Here is a 20896-nt window from a genome sequence, read left to right as displayed (position 1 = left end):
AATCTGAGGGTAATGCTACTCAGTGCTAGAAGTGTAAACCTCAAAATGCATTCACTCGAGGCACTCCTTAAAATGGAGAACATTGACATCTGTGCAGTGACAGAGAGCTGGTTCAAGGCTACAGAGAGCAGCCCTGCATTACCAGGCTATAATTCATACCACACCTTTCGGCCACCTAACCTGGATGGAAACACTAAAGGTGGAGGCATATCCATATTCATTAAGGATATCCACACCTCCAGGCTAGTTGCTCAGCATAATGCATCCGAGATTATCCAAGTGCAACTAACTCTGGGTAAGACCGCAATCCAAATTGTAACTTGCTACAGATCCCCCACCATGCCCCAGGATTCCCACTCCTCATTTCTTGATACACTGGAAAATATTAGGGTACAACCCAACACCCTAATAATGGGCTATTTCAACTACCCCACCATTAACTGGGAAAACTACTCATGTACCAACTCTTTTGCGCAACATTTTCTGGAATTTATAAATTCCAATGTCAACTTACCACACCACCACCAGGGGCAGCAATATCCTAGACCTGGTCATTACCAACATGGGTAACCGGTGTTCCACACCAGAGGTCAATTCCTCATTGGTCAGATCCGACCACAAGCTAATCACCCTAGATATCCACATCCCACCCCCACTCCCCATTAGGGAAACCACCGTAAAAAATTTCTACAAAGCCAACTTCACGCTTCCTAAGACAGAAGTGGCAAACTTCACGGCACGCATGCAGATGGACAATAGAGGTACGGCTGCTGAATCCTACACAAATGAACTTTATAAGCACTTACACAAGTGCATGGATCGTGCTATCCCTAACAGAACCAGGATGCTATCCTCCAAAAAAAGGAAGCCAATCTGGTGGTCCCCTGCCATAAACAAACTCTACAACAGAAGAAAGAAACTGTTGCAAAAAAGAGTAAAATTCTATGATTGGAGGAACTCCCTGGTCAGCCTCAATAAGAAGCTGAGATCCCTCATAAAATCCTCCAAAGCTAGTTATGAAAACAAAATCGCCGCTGATTCTAAAGACAACCACAATGCATTCTATAGCTATGTCAAGAATCTCAATGACAACACTCAGATCTGCTCTGAGTTACAGCACAATGGCACTAAATATACAGAACCAACTGATATTGCCAACATCCTGGTAGATAGGTTCAGTGCTAACTTTACTCCCCTCTCACCCCCTAAAGGGCCCAGCTCTATACTGGAAGAATGCAAAGTTCCTGTAATCATGGCTGCATAGGTAAAAACCACATCTCCAAAGCCAAGAACACAGCATCCATGGGACCTGACAGCATCCCAGGCTGTATTCTACATGAACTGCAGAATGAACTTGCACCCCACCTAAGCACCATGTTCAGTCATAGCCTCACCTCAGGCTTTGTGCCCACTGAATGGCACACAGCAACGGTTATCCCACTCCACAAAGGGGGAGCCACCACGGACCCCGGGAACTACCACCCCATTAGCCTAATGAGCCTGGTTTGCAAGGCCATTGAACATATCATCATGGATCTTATACACAAAGACATTGGTAATCTCCAAACTCTGGACCCCACGCAGTTCGGCTTTGTAAAAGGCAGATCACATCTCCTAAACCTGATAGACTTCTTTGAAGCAGTCACCAAAAGCCATTAGACAAGGGTAAGGTTGTTCACATAGCCTATCTAGATCTTGCCAAGGCTTTTGACACCATCCCCCACTCTGGAATTATAGATAAACTCACTAAACAAGGTATAAATCCCTATGTCACAAGATGGGTTGCCAACTGGCTCATTGACAGAACCCACACTGTGAAGGTAGCAGACTCCAAATCCGACTTCAGACCAGTGACAAGTGGAGTACTACAGGATTCAGTCCTGGGTCCTCTCCTGTTTGGTATCTACTTTTCTGAAGTACAAGCTAACACAGAAGGTCTTTGGCTAATGAAGTTCACAGATGACTGTAAACTAGGAGCCATAATCAAAACTACTAACGATGTGGACATTCTACAAAAGGGCCTTACAGAGACAGATGCCTGGTGTCAAAGCCATGGCCTCAAGCTCACTGCCAAAAGTGCATTGTCATCCCCTTTGGCAAAAACTGTGTACCCTTGAGCTGCCACATAGGTGGTAGTCGATTTAACACTGAAAGTGTGATGAGACCTTGAGACAGAGGTGGACAGTAGTCTTTCCTTTGATAATCACATTGCCACAGTAGTTAGGAAATCCTTCTACGTGGCACACCTCATCACAAAAGGTTTCTCATCCAGGAAAAAAGAGGTCATTGTTCCCCTCTACTGTCACTCATTAGACCCATTATAGAGTACAACACCCCTTTTGGGTATGTACCTCACAAGACATCTACAACAACTGGAAAGGCCACAGAAATACTTCACAAAGAGGATTACCAGCTTTAAACAGATGCCCTACGCAGACCATCTCAAAAAACTCCAGCTTTACTCCATTGCATATCGCCTACTCAGAGGTGATCTTTGCCTAACATACAAAGTTATGTCAAACCCAGTGCTTTTGGACATGCTCCACTTAAAGAAATCCCATTTTCTCTGAGCTACATGCTCTAGGGACCTAAAGCTTGTCACTACAATAAACAGAACATGCTGGGGGGATAGATTCCTGTCCCAGAGACTTCCCATACTCTGGAACCAACTACCTATCTATATCAAACAAAGCTCCTCATTAGCACTCTTCAAGAAAAATCTTGATGATTGGAGGGGAAATAGGAAATTCACCCCGGGGATCACCTCTGTGGCTCTGCTTGACAGGGGCACAGGAAAATCATTTTTTTGGGTGGCAAAAGCCAGAGTACCTTTTTGGCTAGGCTTATATAGACCCTAGGGCCAATAGCCTAGTACCTACATATGAACCTATGAAAGCCTATAGGAGAGGACAGATCTAGACCATCCTTGACAAAATTTTGCTTGGAGGAAGTTGATGTGGTTTGAATTTGTATTTACTGTTTGAAACATTCTTGTTGCAACTGTCTGATGAAGTCTCACTAAGGGGTGAGACAAAAAGTGCTTTATGGTTACTATTTTTATCATTTGTTTGAAGCAAAGTCTGAAGAATAAACATTGGAAACTACTACTGTGTGCGTGTCTCAAGCCCTCTTGCCTGCATTCCTGTTTTTGGAGTTGCCAGCACATACCATTACACCAAGTTCAGGTGAGCATGGTTTTCTGACAGATTTTTCTTTGGTGGATATGTGTATATTGAGATCATGTAACAAATGTCAATTGTTCACTGACAACCATTTAATCCTTAAACTAGCTATGGAGTAATTGGGAGGGTGTGTATTCATGACGTCAAGTCCTTCATTGGGTGAACTACAAAGGTGTGGTGCACAGGAGGGGTTAATAGTGGGCTGAGTAAGGGTGCTTTTGGGGATAGAGACTAGACTAGACTAGGCTATATAATACTAAATTCAAGGGGCAGTGCTCCTCAATGTGTAAACTAGCTGCTCCATGTTACTCGTCATGGAAAGTAGTTGGTCTACACTCACCAAGTTATTGGTACAATTTCACAGGTGGGTTTACAAGGAAAATGTGGTTTCTAAGTGTCTCTAGCTATACAGGGCACTACTAACCACCACTGTATGATGAGAAGTGGTACACAAATGCACCAACTTTATGCAAATACGTAAAAGACAGGAAACTGACATCTAAGCCCTTTGGCCAATAAAACAACTACACTTAACAGCTTTCTTTTGTGTTTCCCAACACAGATAGACCAAGCCACCACCTACTGCCACTAGGTGGAATATCCCAATCCTCTTAATGTAAAAACACAAAAAAGATTGCTTGAGAGTGTAATGCTACCACAAAGCAATTTAAACTACCTGGACAAAACAATTTAAAGTATTAGGGACCTTTAAATGAGTTAAAGTGCAAAATCAACAAATAATGCAAAAATGAAGCTGAGGATGTCACAGTTGTTAATCTGTTTGTCTTGGTTTGAGGGAGATGTATAGTTAGAAAAATATGGGACTCCCCATACTTAGTTTTGAAGATGTCTGCAAGTAGCAGGAGACAGTAGGGTTGCAGTTCCCCCCAATGTGTATATGGGATACAGGTTTCGGTTAGTGTTTAATTAGTAGAGGGATTTTTCAGTTGTTAGGGATTATTCAGTGAATTCTAGTTTTCAGTCTTACTTGTGTCTTGTGTCCTGAGTAGTTGAATTCTCTCTCTTACAGTATTGATTCCTGTTTTTACACACACACACACACACACACAATCTTTTGCGCAGCATCTAAAACATCACTAATATTTGTGATGATTATTTGTTAGAGAAAAAAATAACTGCATTGTGCATGTGCAGAACATCATTCATAGTCACTATCAGTACTGTTTTATCTAAAGTGTGAGCAACAGGCTTAGCAGTTTTGCAGAAAACTTCAGAGAGGTAAAAATTTCCCCTTATTAGTTCTTGAACTGCTTCTGAGCTGGAGTGTTCTACATATGTTATGTAGTAGTAATGCTAGCTCATTTTGGATAACAGCACTGTTAATTATCGAACAGACCTTTACTAGGGAACTGCAGAAATCAGCCAATTCACTATTCTATTTTCCACAAGAATGGTTATCCACAGTGGATTAAGTTTGCTTACCATAGTATATAACATCTTGTCTCACATGCAGTTTAGTTTGTCATAGTACACAAGTGCATGTGTGGCAGTACAGCATTTCTTTATTTATTAAATGTATATTGATGCATTTGTGCCAAGCTGTCATCTGTAATGAGTGCTTGCTTTGCTGAATAGGAATAGCGTGTTCTGTGGCCAGTGTGTGTGAAATCTGCTTAATTGGATAATACATCGGTTCCTGCATTGTAAAGAGTATCGTTCAGATAATGGCCTTTCACTTGAATAGCTAACCACTGTAATAGCTAATGTTTTGATATTGATCCATATCTTGAAGCAGAATATGTGTTATCCTTGCGTTTCTCTACATGGCTGAACTGCAGGCAATATGCAGAGTAAATAAATGCATGTGATGTTTGCTTTGTGGCTGTACATGCATCTTTCGCAGATTTCTCTACTGTAGTTTTATAGACTTCACAACTGAACTTGTCATTTCTGTTTTAAAACTTAAATGGTTTTCTCATTGCACCCCTCTCTACATGGACTGATTTTATGAACCCCTCTCTTGCTTTTTGAAAACACATCTAGCCATCTTTTAGCTTCTTACTTTGCTGCTTTGTGATTTACTGTATATGTAACAAATAATTACCATTTAGAGACTACATGAGACGAAATTAATACTTTTTAGCAGCAGTTACTTCGGAACTTAATTTCCCTGATAATTTGGTACCCTTTTCCAGTTTTCCTTATAAATCAAGCATCGTTTGCATTAATGCATTTATATCTAGACAGTGTTTATAAAGCTTATATTACACTTTGTGCCACCACACTACTGCTTTCATTTATGTAATAATAAACAGAATTGGGAGTAAAGGTACTCCATTTATAGGTTTACAATAAAAAAGTAACAATTTAGATACAACTCACATAACAGAAGATGTTAACATCAGTTTCAGGTATTAATGAAAGTTTGTGTCTTATCTACCTTAATGTGTAACATTTAATTTCTGTATAATTCAGAACAATTGAACATACCTGTGTGAAGCAGAAAAATAAGTGGAATTTGCTGGTACCAAAGTTTCTGTCAGTGAATATATTTGGCTTTACTCTTACTTGTAGAAGCAGCTTGCACATGTAAGGCTGGTGCATGCAGAGTTCAGTGGCAGTTAAATGGGAAGTCAGCTGTGCAGACTGAGCAGTAATTCAGTGAGCCTAAATGCCTATGACCGTTAGTGCTTCAGATGTACATACACATCCTTCAGCAAACACAGCATGAATGTTAACTCTTACTTACCTGAAGTGCTCTTTTGTTGGCCCTTAAGTCTTCATAAGTAGTTTGTAGTTTCTCTGGTAGAGAAAGAAACTCTGTTGGTCAGTCAGGCTTTATGAAAGTACTTAAAGCAGATATGCTTATGCTTGTATATGAATTAGAGTATGTAGCAGTACCAGTGAAGAGTATTTATTCAAATGTATTTAATTAACAAGTTGCTGTACACCTCCAAATGTTCTGAAAGCTGACTAGTGTGGCATTCAAAGCTGTACTTCAAAAAAAAAAAAAACACTTGTTTACCTCTTACCCTTCTTTTTGAGGATCTATGGTAGCTGTGTTAGTATTTTAAGGTTTTATGCTATAGTTGAATTTTGAGTTTTTACACCTGCTGCTGTTTTTGTACATTAGTAACAGTTATTTTACAGCAGTTTCTAAGTGCAGAAACTTCTTTCAGATATGTCTTGCTAATATTCCTTTTCTGGACCTAATGGGTCCACACCCATGCCATCAGGTCACAAGGAACTTCATTAGCTTGCACAGGAGGTAAGTAGTGCCCAGGAAATATAGCTAGGTTTCACTGAGTTCACAGATGCCTCAAAGTTATTCTCTGAAATTCAGAAACATATTGACCTCTGTTTCCAAGTGTCCAGAGCCTATGCTGAACAAGATTTTTTGATTTAGAAAGGGGGCTCAAAATGAAGTCATCCTTGGTTATTTAATTCTTTACTTTAGCATGCTGAGTTATATCTTAATGTGAATTAGTGTAGCCCTCCCCTCCCATAATGAGCCATTTGATCCAGGAGCTTGACATTGCTGTAATGCCAAAATGTGTATGTCTGCTGAAGTGATGGTGCTTGTTGAGTAGCTCAGCTTGTAGCAAAGAAATAAGAAATAATTTACTTTTATAAAAATTCTATATTCCAGACTTCAGTGTAGCTTAAAAGAGCAGTTGTATGGATGGGGCAGGAGGCAGAGATATATATTACTTTAATAAAATGTTTCTTTTGTGTTTGGGGTCTCTGGGTTCATCTGCTCAGCTTTTGAATCTGATTTGATAACTTTAGGGCATACTCACTCCTGAAGCAGTTAATCCCAGCTATTTTTTCTTAAACAATACTATCCTTCAACACAAACTAATGAAGAGTGTCAGTGATGTCTCCATTGGATATGGGCTGAGGCATAACCCCTGTATAATCTACAGTGTCACATGCTCATTTCAGTTTTGAGTGAGAAATATTTACTTTTAGTATAGCTCATAATAAACAAATAAAAGTACAGTAAAATAATGGTCAGATTAAAAAATCAGATATATTGATAATTTGCATTCCCAGTGGAGGTGGACACTGAGTTTAAACAGCTTAAACTCAAGCTACTTACATTTAGCTGTTTTGATTTTACGATCCATAATCTTTCATGTAAGCATATTATGTTATGTATTTACATGCCCTTTCCTTGTATTTATGAAGAGTATTGCTGCAAAATTCATAAATGTCTTAAAATATCTGCCAGATGTGAATACCGTTTTTTTACCAGATCTTTTCAGCACCTGGACATTCTGTAATAATTGCTTTTGGAGTCTCGAACTATGGCTATTGCAGGTAGTATAGCTATGAAAGGAGAGCAAATCATGCACTTTTTTCAATTCTTTTTTTTTGCGGTCTGGTCCAGACTGCTGATTCATTTAGCTTTGTACTCATTTTTGTCTAGTAAATGCCTAGACATTCAACATTTTTAGTAAATTTATTTGCTTTAAGCTATAGATTCATTTTCTGATTTATTCTGTGGATGCATAACATCCCCTGAGAAAGTCACAAGCAAATACTCTTGGAAACATCAAAGTCACCCTAAAGATAATGGCTATCCTGTTTGCTGAAAGTGAACAACACTTCATTACTTTTAATAAAAAGGCCTTAGCCAGGAGACATAGAAAAATTGTAAGTCTTATGTTGTTTAGCTGAATTGAATCTGACTCTTCTTGACCCCAAGAATGTCTAGACACTGGGGCTATCTGTCAAGAAGTGCTACATTAAAGTTCTTGCATAATGATATTATTTCAGTAATGCTATCTGTCCACCTTAGCTTTATCTCTTCCCATTTTCTTTTGTCTTTAATCTTTCCCACTATCTGTGTCTTCTCTAGTGAATGCATGTGGTCAGTTTGAGTTTTCATTTTGCTATCGAGCCTTGTAGTGAACAGTCTGGACTTATTTCCTTATGTATTAACTGATTTGATCTTCTTGCAGTCTATGGAGTTCCCAGATGTTTTCTTCAACACTACAAGGGCCAGTGTCAGCATTTTGAGGACCCCAGCAGAAATCAAGTTGTGGATCCCTGGACACTTCCAGTCTAAGTATCACCCTGTTACTGACACCTCTCGTAAAAAACCTTTTAGTTCATGCTGCAGAATTTTAAGAGTAGTACTCACAGATGGAACTGTAGCTACAATGTATTTACATTACGACAGGCCTATATACCACACTATGTTGGCCTGTATCACAACTCTATATACAGGGCTACACTTAGGTAGTACCTAGAGCACTATTTCATTTATTATTTCAATCTGAACACACAGACATACACCTACCCTTTGTTGCTTCCCCTGTTTCTCCCAATTCCTGTCTCCCCACACTATACACATTATTGTTTTCTACCGTTTCTCACATTTTGTCTTACTCTTCACTTTTTCAAGAAACCATGACTTTCTTTGTTCTTTGAAACGCATTTAAATGTTTTTTTAATAACATTTTCATCCAGTGATGACTTGAATAAAAGTGTGGTTAAGGAAAGAAATTTGGTGTTGCTGTTCATCTTTAGTTTCCTTGTATCCATTCAACACACCTTAATTGGCCAAGGAAACATTATAACAACTGTGCAGGAAATAATTAAGCCATAGGATTATAGATCGTCTGAGGTCCATTTTAGAGAAATTTACCAACCTTTCAATCTGGTGCTTTCCTGAATAAAATTCACGAGTAGGAAAATAATTTATGTTTATTTTTCTTTCAAGGATGATACAAGTTGTTCTCAAAGCTGACAAAATAGTAGCTCACAGTAAGCTAACAAGATAATTATTTGTGAGGATGCACAAATGTCATTTAGGAACACTGCCTTCCTACCCCCCTCTCCAGTAAAAAAAGACAGTCACTGCCTATGCATCCCTCTGGTGTTAGGGTGGGATAAAATGAGAGGTTCTGATGGCCACAATCCTATATCTCAAGAGACTGCTACCATACATACACATACACAACATGCGCTGCTCACTCCATCATTACCCTCCACATGTATACATGCCTGAATCTGATGTGTGGATATGAGGAAATCTAAAGAAAGTAATGATTACAGTAATGCTTGTTGCTCCTAGAGAGTACACTGCCCATATACAAGCCAGATTAACCTTTACACACCGCGGAGGTCTGTGAGAAAAGTAAAAGAAGCAATTGCTACTCTGCCCCCAGCCCCAACACAAGCTTAAATGACCTCCTGTGCACTTCTCTGAGATTTGATTATGTTGAAAATTAAAGTAATGATTACACCATCCCAGCCCCTCTCACAAGCTACAGCAACCATCTGTACACACCTCTGAGCAGGGCTGTTTTTAGAATGGGTATGGTTGAAGGAAGAGAGCACAACTAAGTTCATGTCAAAATCTATTTATACAGTCTGGGGTGTAGGGGCCCCCAGACTCCTAAAAGCACGAAGTGTCTGAATGTTTTGTGATGTATTTTATGCCTTACTTTTAAAATATAATTGCTTGTTAACTACATTTTTACTGCTACTCAGTAGAATTATGTATGTGGCCAGAATTATTGTATGTGTGATAACAATCTCTGCTGTTATTTACATGTCAGCATATACCCATATGTGTTTACTATCTGCTGGATATTTTGAGGACACACACACACACACACACACACACACACACACACACACACACACACACACACACACACACACACTGATAATGTACAGTTGCTTTCACAGACATATCCTCTTCCTGTCAAACTACCAAAAATTATCACTTTTCATGTGTAAGGTCTGTGTTTGTGATGATAGGCGAAATAAATTATGGCAAATGTATTACTTTTAAAAACACTGCACCACCCCCACACACAAAAATAATTGCAGTGGCAATGATGTTGGAACTAGAAAATGAAATTGATTATAGCCAACTTGTTACTCTTTCACTGCAACCCACACACACACCCATAGGCATAAGCCATAGTAATACTAATTTTACACTATTTTCAGCAAATAGCAATACATTGTGCAACACTGTACTTCTACACCACATCAGTGAATTCTGTTTATCATTGTCAAACAACAGCAAAAGTAAGTCACTTTTATTTGCATCAAGGAGTAACGCACACCTGTCACTGCCCCTGATTTCACAGAGAGTACCTGATTTTGCCTCATACTTTTGCTCTGTCCCTTGTAAAAAGTTTGATTTGCTGGTAAATCATTCAGGATTGTAAACAGTCAATAAATCCAGACATCAGAGTTTCATACTTACTATTGTCCAAATAATGCAAGTTGATGCAAAATGTGCTATTCTATTAACTTTATTAAATTAATTATAGTAATATTTAAAAAAGTCTCTGAATTTGAGCCTTTATTCTGCCATTATTTTAACTTTGCTTAGAATTCTTGAACAAAAAAGTTGAGAGTTATAGTATCTGCTGTCCTGCCAGTATTTATAGAACTTCCTGAAAGAGAAAGCCATCCCTGAAAATCAGGAGCATCAATTCTTCTTAAAATCCAAAGCAAGCACTGAGATTAGTTATTCTGAGCTGTCGATCTCTAGTGCTTACCTTTCTCATTTTCATTCACTGGTCACTGGCTTCATCCTAATGAGGTCAACCCTGTTTTGGATAAAGCATGGATCAGAAAATGAATAATCTTTTTTCTTCTCCATGTCCCCCCCCCCCCCCCCCGGTCAGCAGTGGCCTTTGCAGGACCCCCACACAGTCAAAGATGATTGGGTGACCCCATGCAGCCACAAATATTGCAGGTGTTTAAAGCTGGCTACGATGATAGTTTTAGTGAAGAGAATGCCCAGCAGCAGAATTTAACAAAGTCAGAGATACTAGGCCATTCGTAAAACATTTAATGAAATTATGAAGCCACTTGAGAAATCACTGTTACTACATCCAGAGACATCTTTGATTTTTAAAGGAGAACTGTTGCCAATCTTTGGTATTCTTCATCCTATTTGTTATTATTACCCATCTGTTTTGTTAAGTACACAGGGTTGCTGTACTAATTTTTATTGGTTTAACAACCCTTTAACAAAATATCAAAATTAGATAATTGCTGGGTTTGCTAGTGCCTAAAGCCATCTATGAACACCACAGTTGAAAATCATCAGTTTTCCAGCACATAGATGTACTTGTATTGCAATACTCACAGTTATTGTTTTCTCATTAGTAAAACAGAGCTTAAAAAACATCTTTTTAAATTCAGTATTCAAATGACACAATGACACATACAGTTAATAGTAAAGAAAACAAACCATTGTACACATTTTTAGTTTCATGCATTTTATATATATATATATATATATATATATATATATATATATATAGGTTTTCTTTTTTAACAGCGTTCAGTCCAATGTTACAAAATTCTGCACATATCTTGCCTTTCCTTTAATTTCACTTCTCTTCCTGAACATCTTTATGTATACATTGTTCTCACAGATTCCATTTATTTTTATGTAATTTGCTCCTTCACTTTTCTAAAGATCCTACCTCCAATTATTTTTTTGACTTTGTAGTTGTATTTTCAAGTAATTGTGATTTTGGCAGCCATTGCCATTAAACTTAAAAAGCAAAGCCTTACTTTGTCTAAGAAATTCAGATCCTGTATCCCAGCTGAAAAAAAATCATAGTTAAAATTATTGGCCTCTCCAGTATTTCTGACAACACATTCTACAGGGAATTTTAAAAATCTTCCAACTTGTTACATTACGAAAAAAAATTCCCATTCGTATTTCTCTTTTCTGTCACACTTCTGTCAATTGCTGTCTAACTGAGGAAAATTCACTGAAGTGAACTTGTGGTCAAAACAATACCTATGCCAACACTTTCATGCAAAAAAATCCTAACTTTGTGGACTTCATTGTAGAAGCCATACAAATGCCCTTACACTGTTGCTTTGTATATTGCCGTTCCATTCCCTCTTCCCAGTCTTCTCTAAACTCATCTGATCACTTCTTGTAGTTATCCTGCAGTATTTTATATGATCTACTAATTATCCCTTTTTAAAAAGCAACTTATATTCTAGGTTCAGCTAAGAACTTAATCAGTGCTGGTCTTTCATTCAGCACTCTCCTATACCTTTCTGTTTGCCTATACTCTATCAGTCCATGTTAGAGAAGGTAGTCTCACCTGCAGTCCAGACTTCCACTTTGCCTCATCCTACACTGCTACCTTTCCCTCTAAAGTTATTTGATTCCAATACCTTTGTTCTTTTGCTAATTTTCTCCAATAAATTGCATTGTCCTCTTGCCTATTTTTTGTCCTTACTTGCAATCATCTCCATACTTCAGCGGTGGTGCAGCGGTGGCGTTGTTGCCTCACAGCAAGAGGTTCTCCCGTTCGATTCTCGGCTTGGGTTGGGAGTGCCTTTTGTGTGGAGTCTGCATGTCCTCCCCATGGTCGAGTGGGCGTTCGAAAAACATGCTTTGAATGGGTGTGCCTTCATTGAAGGTTGGGCATCGGGCTGGCAACTCGACACCATAAAAACCAACTGCCAATCATTAGCGGACCAGAGTTCTACTGTGGCGACCCCTGACCGGGAAAAGCCGAAAGACAAACAACAACAACTTGCAATCATCTCCTTTGGTAAAATCTCCTTTCTTCATTTTTGTGTTGGCTTGGTTCTTAGAATATTTTCTTCTGCTTTTATAAATATGATATTCTGTATGGTTGTTATTTTCCTTAACAGCCAGCATCAAAAATCATACTTTCTCCTTTTTTCTGTTTTAAAGAAAATGCAGAACCCTTGTTTCATTGGCATGCTTTTCCACTTTGATTTGTAACTTGCTTGTGTTATGTATATGAACCTTAACTGTATAGCACTGAAGTATCCCTTCAAATCAGAAAGCAAAGACACTGGAACACAGATGTAATGCAGTACCTATTGTTGGACCAACATAGGTTATGCAGTTATTCAAACTTTTGAGCTAGCGTGTTTAAAATATCCACGTGCCTAAAAATGAAAGTACATCATTTATTTCAAGTAACTGCATAACTTATGTTGGTTCAAGTAAATGTATTTTATAATGTCCTTGTTCCATTGTCTTTGTATTTTTTTAGTGGACCAACACAGAATGTCTTAATTTTTTCTTCCTTCAAATCAAGTAGTCCTAAATTCCATTGCTGTATGGGAAGAAACAACTTATTCCACTTAACTCTTGCCCTCTTTCCCTCCCAAATTCCTTCAACTCTTCTATTACTGATAATCCCTAACTTCTTGATAAAAATTTGCCTCACCTGTACCTAAAACTAAAGGAACTACAAACTTTTCACTGCTTGTATCTTACTATCCATACCTGTAATCAAAGGTTCCAACTTCTCAGTTTTTGTATTATCATTTCTTTAATTTCTTCCCCCATATCCTTAGCTGTTGTAATAGAATCCTTTCTCATCCATACAACTTAATACTTTATCATAGCATGTCCTAAAACATATGGGCATTGGTGAACCAATTCCTGTGTCAGTACACGATTTACAACTATAGCCTTTGTTTTATCTTCATTTATATCCTGGAAAGATTTGAAACTGTCTCAAATTGTTCCACAACACTGGAATGTCCTTTTTCTGGATTCACAAGTTCATAATATCATCTATGACTAAAGCTTACTTTTCTTGATTACCATACAAATTATATCCTTGAATTTCAGAGTTCCTTATTTTTTATGTCAGTTGCTATAAGCGTAATGAAAATAAAGGAGAAAAAAGGACACCTCTGCTTGGTTCCCCTGTTCAAATGCAGCTTGTGAGAGAGGAACCCTTCCACCTTAATTATTGCCTCGGCTCTGACCCTTCTGTCAGGAAACAGAAATGCTACCATTGCCCTACTTGCAAAATCCCAGCTGACTATCAAATACCTTCTCTGAATCAAGACCCACAAATAATAGAAACATTTTCTTACAGTGTGCTTCCCTCTGGATCATTATTATTCTGTTAATGTTGTAAATGTTTGCCTACCTTCCACAAAAGCAGTGATCTGTTTCTATCAGTTTTGGTAACACCTCTGACAGTCTCCTTCCTAGTAGCAACAAGCACATTTTATAATCATGATTTTAAATTGAAATCAGTCTATATGACATTTCGGTCTTTACCTTCTTTGAGTAATATAGCTGCCAAAGCTTTCTTCTAAGATGTTGTTACTGTCCTTCCTTTTAAAATATTGTAAAACAAAACCTTCTAGATCTTTACAATTTTCTCTTCCCTATCTCCAAAGGATCTGTCTCTGGAGACTTCCCTTGCCGATTGATTTTATATATATATATATATATATATATATATATATATATATATATATATATATAAAACATTAATTGCCATTTATATCTCATCCTTTCCTGTCTTAACTGTTATTTCTTGAGCTTCATCTCCCTTTAATCTTGGCATAGTTTATTCTTCCATAAATATTTCCATTTATGCCATTTTGTTTTCCCCATTCCTCTGCTTTGTACACATTTTCATGGAATTTCCAAAATATCTCCAATACCTTTATTGGATGTCTGGTTATTTTTCTTGTCATAGGGTCCCTAAGTTTGGTAACAGCCCTGTCTACTTAATATTGTCTGAGTCATTGTGTTAAGAGTTTTTGTGCTCTGGAGTTATCAAAAATACTTTCTTAACAAACTTTCATAACTCTTGCATACTATCTAAATACTGCATTATTTTCGTTTTAGTACTCAGCAATTTGTCCTTTTCTTGTTCTGTGAGATTCCTTTTTCTCTGCAACATTTTAACCTTTGACATCCTTAATAAATTATTCTAATTACTTCTTTCCCTTGTCTATCATTTCTATCATATTTGTTAATTCTGTTTTTGCACTCTCTAGGTATCACTTTTGAAGCAATGTCTATCATCCCTAATAACACTTGAATCATTTCCACTACCCCATTCTTTAAAAATTCTTCTCTTTATAACAAATAAGTAACAAAGACCCAATGTCTCATTTTCACTTCTTTGTCTTGGCCTCTTTTGTGCATGATCTGAAGTAGTTGTCAGATGTGTTTCAAAGCTTTCTGTTAAATACTCATGCTCCTGTGAAATGCAGTTTCTGTCCAGTTTAGCACAGTTCTTGTAGCTTGGGGAATACTATGTCAATTCTGTCTGAGCTCCTGCTAGTAAATTCCCACCTTCTCTTCCAAATATTTTTATATTTTTCTTTAGAAATACATCCCTTTTTGTTTTTTCCCTTCTTGGTCCCCTGGTACATCCTCACAATTACAAATCAGGTTCCAGTCCCCACCCATAAATTAAAAATCCCTAATGAAAGGTAGTTATGTCTCCCAAAATTCTCTTAAAATCCATAATAGTAGTTGCAGGTGGAATGTAAATGTATGCTGGTATAATTCTCCTTTCCTTGTTTCCACAAATCTATCATTGTCTTTCCTCTTTTCTCCTTTTCTATCACTATTGCAGTCACTCTCATAATCCATATCATTACTCACATTTTTCTTTGTCCCTAGCACTGCTGTACATCCATTCTGAAGCCTTTTTTTGTTAAATTCCATGCTTATTTCTTTCCAGATGTTTCCTGTAACATTGCTATCTGAACCATATACTTCTTAATATAATTCCATACTCTGCTTTTTGTTTACATATATATATATATATATATATATATATATATATATATATATATATATATATATATATATATATCTGTAAGTGCTTCAAAATATGTGGGTCTGTGTGTCTTCTTTAAACTGTGTGTGATGGGTGCAGCATGTGTACTAATGACAACCTAATTGACATTAGGAATGACCTTATGTGAGAGTTTTGCCTCCAGTGACATTGTGTAAATATATCTCTGACATACCAGATCAATTAGTTTGAGAATTTGAAGGTTGTCAGTAAAAATGAGACAATTTCTACATTACCTCAGGATGCTCATATCTACCAAGCTGGTAAAGGAGATGGTGAGAAAGTTCATTTTCATAGCAACAGGCCCTTTTTTATTGATTAGATGGTTGCAGTGAGTATATAAAGTAATGTCAGGAATATCTGGTTTGCAACTCTGGGGCAGTGCTTGTCACTGCAAAGTAGTTGCTCTGTGTGCAACTAGATACTGGTGAAATTTCAAAGATACTTTTACAGGTAAAATGTCAACTCAAGGTGTCTACATCTATATAGGGCACTGTCAAACACTTGAGGGGAAACTAGTAAGCAGGCCCTGTTATTTTATGGATGACGCATTTAGGGAGATATTCTAAAGTAAGGTTTGACAGCAGCTAATCAAGCAGTACTTACTGAAGAGAAAGAATTAGCTTTCTCAAAAATTATGAAAAGGAGGATTCCCCTGATTGGCTACTGCCAGGCTACTAGTGCTGGTCTCACCATAGCTTCATGGTGCCCTGATGCAATGCTCTTTTGCTTCTTCTCTTACCAGAAGAAAAACAGTACCACCAAACCCAAGATAAGAAGCAGGCTCCAGGCTTTTTGTTGATCAACAGTTTTGTCCCAGATGATGCAAGGGTCTGTAGGTTTGTTTCAACCTTTTCTTAATAGATCTCTTGAATAGCAACCAGACCAATCAGGAAGATCCAACATGGACACACACTGCCCAATCAGAAACCATCAGGAATCAAAGCACTCTGCTCCTTCATTCACCAGCAGCAAAATATAAGTACAGATTCCAAGATGGCACCTATGAAGCAGTTATCAGGCTTTATGGAGAAAACAGTCTCCAGGAAATAATGTCCCTATGCTCTTTCTCTCACCAGGAGCAAAACAGGAGCAGTAATTCCAAGATGACTAATGAGAGGCAGAATGTGGGCTGTCTAAAAATCGGTGGTCTTGGACTAGATGTTTTAAATTTTAAAGGTAAGATGTATTAACATGGGTTAATATAATGAGTTGCAGTGCGTACTAAGTAGTTAGATATGAAAGAGGGGGTAACTTAATCTTTAGCTATCTAAATAGTGGGCACTTTGTATTCTGGCTCCGCAGAATACAGTGGGTTGGCCAATAAATTTAAATAGCTGAAGGGGAGTGATTTCACAAAATGATAATGTTGTGCTTACTCACAACAGTCAATGAAAGAGGAAAGGGAAGGAATATGTGGTCAAATTAACATAAGGGACAGGCAACTAGAAAGACAGATGATTTTAAAACACAGCAGAATCAGGGTGGATGGGAAGGGGAAAATTTAACTTCTGTGTGCCTCTGTGGTCTCTTAGTTTAAATATGCAATGAAAAGCTGAATACACGTAAAATACAATGTAAAAAACACAATATACAAAATAGAAGAATGCAATGAAGCAGTAGAAAATACAGGAAAACAAAAACAAACTAACCTTTCCCTCACAGCAATCTATGGCAGAGACTGAGTGAGCTTATCCAGTAAAGTCAAATAACTTTAGGGAACTACACACACACACACACACACACACACACACACACACACACACACACACACTTTAATTGTTGTGAGATTAGAATGCCCTACCTGTCTAGCTATGCAATCAAGAGAATACAGTACGTAACGCAAGTGCCACCACAGAAGTCTCTTGCGATGACTGAAATCTAAGTGGAAAAACCTTAGAAATAGATCTAAATAAAGATCTGTTTTTCCTCTGAAAGAAAAGCTCTTTGAGCTGAGGTGTCTAGTTAACATCCTAGGAAAACAATCTTGTGTGAGGTAGTCATGAAAGACTTTTGAATGTTCTCTTGGAATCCCAGCTTGTGCAAGAGATCTCTCACCCAAGAGAGATATTCTTGACATTTTGAAAAAGACTCCACAAAGACAAGCAAGTTGTCTAAATATGGAAAAATGTGGATGCCCTTTGGCCTGCAATGAGCTATAACTCTTGGTGCAGTGGATAGTCCAAAGGGTAAGTCAGAATGTTGATAATGTGATCCAGACACACAAAAACTTAAGAAACTACTGAAATCTGGATGAATAGGAATTTGACGATAAGCATCTTTTAAGTCTAGTGTTACCAGGAAACTTGAAAAAGGAAGGAAAGGTAACATATTATGAAGTGACATCATTCTGAATGTGGCACTATCACAAAGTTAGGAAAGAAAGATCCAGAACTGGTCTCCAAGTATTATTTTTATTTGGGACTAGGAACATCCTTGAATAAAACCCATCCTTTCCCTGGCAAGAAGGAACTGGTTCTCTCACAACTTGGGACATCATGTGATGAACAGGTGGAAACAAAATAGTCTGATCTGCAGGATGAGGAATGTCACCCTGAAAAGGAGGAACCATCTGTAACCCTCATGAATGATTTCCAGAACCCATTTGTCTGAAATAATCTGTCACCAAAGAAAAAAATGAAGATTCAGACTTTCTGGAAGAGAAAGAGGGCCATGGTGGAAGGGGGGTCACAAGGTCTCTTGAACAGTCATTCATACTTGTTGGAGTGTCCTTAGCTTTGGAAGGTTTGAGACTTCTTTTTGGAAACTCATTGCCACTTCTAAAACATCTGTTTACCTGAATTTTTTGAGACTTTTTAGTCTGTTTTTTGTCAAAACTGGATGAGGACAAAGAAAATTCCTTGGATGATTTGGAAAAGGAAGGCTGTAAAAATCTTAGAGATTTCATGAATCGGCTTGCCCCTCTCATAACACTTTTTGATAACATCTGCAGCAGAGGGGCTAAACACTAAATCTCTAGCAAAGGCATAATTTTTTATCATCATCTGGAAGGTTCTGAGAATGTAACCAAGCAAACCTCCTTAAAACCATACCAGTAGGCATAAACCTGGAAGAAGTATCAACAGTCATACACGTGTTGCAAATAATGAGTAGTGACCTGTGCAGTAGAAGAAATTAAGTTATTTATAGCATATTTTTCTTCACAAGAAGAAACTGTAGATAAAACATTTCTCATACTTTCATAATATGTAAGAATAAACTTTAATATATGAGGCTGACAATTTAAAATTCTGAAATTCAAAGTAGCAAAAGTATACATTTTCTGTACCTATCACTTATTTTCACATTTTTATTAGTAAGAGTAGGACTGGAATTATCTAAGTGCTTAGTTGCAGAGGAGTCAACTAACGCTATAGCTGCTGGTCAGGTTTGGGAATAGTGTAAAAAAATTAAGACGTAGGAACTTTCTACATCCTATCTGCCATTTTAGGGACAGCTGGCTGACTATCAGGAAAATTGCAGGCAGTAAGACACACATCTTGTAAAGCAGACAGTATAGGAGTAATGGGTCTAGGTACTGGAAAATCCTTCTGTGACTACTCATAGTATTTTTGAGGGACTGAGAAACCTCAGTGTTCTCCCACTGAAAACACTGGGGCATTCTGTCAGTAGTCTCAGAGAAAGAGAAACCCCTACAGGGAGAATCAGAACGTGACCTCTCCTCTGAGTCTGAATCCAAAATCTGAGAACAAAACCCTAAATCTGTCCCTGTATATTCCTGAATCTCTTCAGAAAAGGAGGCATTCCTCTTTCTTTTATCAGAAACTACTCTACAAGAAGGATCTATAGCCTGAATCAAACTCTAAGCCAATCCAAGTAAACTACTCCTATCCAAAGAAATTTAAGGAGGAGTAGATACATGCTTGGTTTTCTGTTTCTTTTTGATAGGAAAAATGGGACCGACCATATTACTAATAGCAACTGCTGCTTCCCCAGGGATGGGCACAGCATTCTGACACATCAGGGAAACCTTCCCTGGTCCATCTGCCTGGACCGACAGTAGTGGTTCTCTCATGCCCACTGAGGGGACCCCAACAGCTGCAGAGGACGTGGCTAACCCCTGATCCATACTGGCTGTAGGTGTTACACTGGAGGGATTTGTGGTAAAAGTTGAGTGGTTTGAGGTACAACAAATGGCCGCAGCAGTCACCAGAGTGCGGCTAAGGGAAATTGCTAGCCTGCTGTGGTGGCAAAGGCTGTTTGCATAACTTTGTATTTTTGTGGCTGGAAGAAGAACCGACCATGGGAGTGACAGTCTGTTCCATGGTTAAGCTCAAAACGGTCCCACTATCCTGGGGAAAACAAGCAACAATGCCAGTCAAAGTACCAGCCCACAAAAGTTACATTTTAACAGAAAAGAACATAGTAAAAAGCACTTTCAAACACTATAGCAACCCCACAACCTTAAATAAGCACTATTTCTCCACGGAAAATAGTTTATCATTTAGATAACACTACTTTTAAAATGGCAGAAAAAAATGAGAACTCCGTTTAAAAGTAAGTTACAGGCTCAAGACAATCCATTAAAACACAGCACTCCTAACATTAAAATAAATTCCCAGAAGAGAAAAGTAATAAAACATTAGTAAAAAATAAGAAAATGGGAAGTTTTTTCCCCCCAAAGGAAACTTATCCGCTCAGCTAAAGAATGTACAAGCTGACCATTGATCCTCAAAAGCATCAGAGGAGAATACTTTTCAGAGGCAGTAAAGCTCTGAAGGGTTTGTGCCCAAACTTGTCTTTTAGTCTGCTCAGCTTGAGGTGCTTGACATTTTGGGCATGTGAAAGGTACCCTGAAGCTTTGGAAGCTGGCCGGCTGTTACATCCATGGCAGGATATAACCCATATATCTAAGGCTGTTGCAGCAATGATCAATATGTAGAACATGCAGTGTGATATCATCTTTCAATGGGAGTTGAATGTTTGGATGGGTATTCACAAATTCACCTCAGGCTTGACTGTCCTAGCCCTTCTTGAGAGAGCGGCTACAATCTAAGGATAAGTATTGGCAAAGCATAAATGGTTACAAGATTCAGCTCAGCTACTGTGAATTTCTTGTGATTCCATGATCATATGCTAGTTGTTCCATACAGCATTTTGTTTTGAGGCTTTGAGTTTGTT

At 38.0% G+C, this 20896-nt stretch overlaps 1 protein-coding gene across 1 annotated transcript in view; it reads left to right on the top strand.

Annotated features, from left to right (window-relative positions):
• The first annotated feature begins 3084 nt into the window (after nucleotides 1–3084).
• Nucleotides 3085–20896, top strand: part of LOC122813235 (intraflagellar transport associated protein) — a 431576-nt gene continuing 413764 nt past the window's right edge. Inside the window, exon 1 of the mRNA XM_044085449.1 lies at nucleotides 3085–3185. The gene's annotated coding sequence lies outside the window, so the exon portion shown is untranslated. The remainder of the gene's footprint in view (nucleotides 3186–20896) is intronic.

Source organism: Protopterus annectens, chromosome 1.part1 (assembly GCF_019279795.1).
Source record: "Protopterus annectens isolate FY-2018-M chromosome 1.part1, PAN1.0, whole genome shotgun sequence".
NCBI lineage: Eukaryota > Metazoa > Chordata > Ceratodontiformes > Protopteridae > Protopterus > Protopterus annectens.
This window is presented reverse-complemented; position numbering and strand designations above follow the sequence as displayed.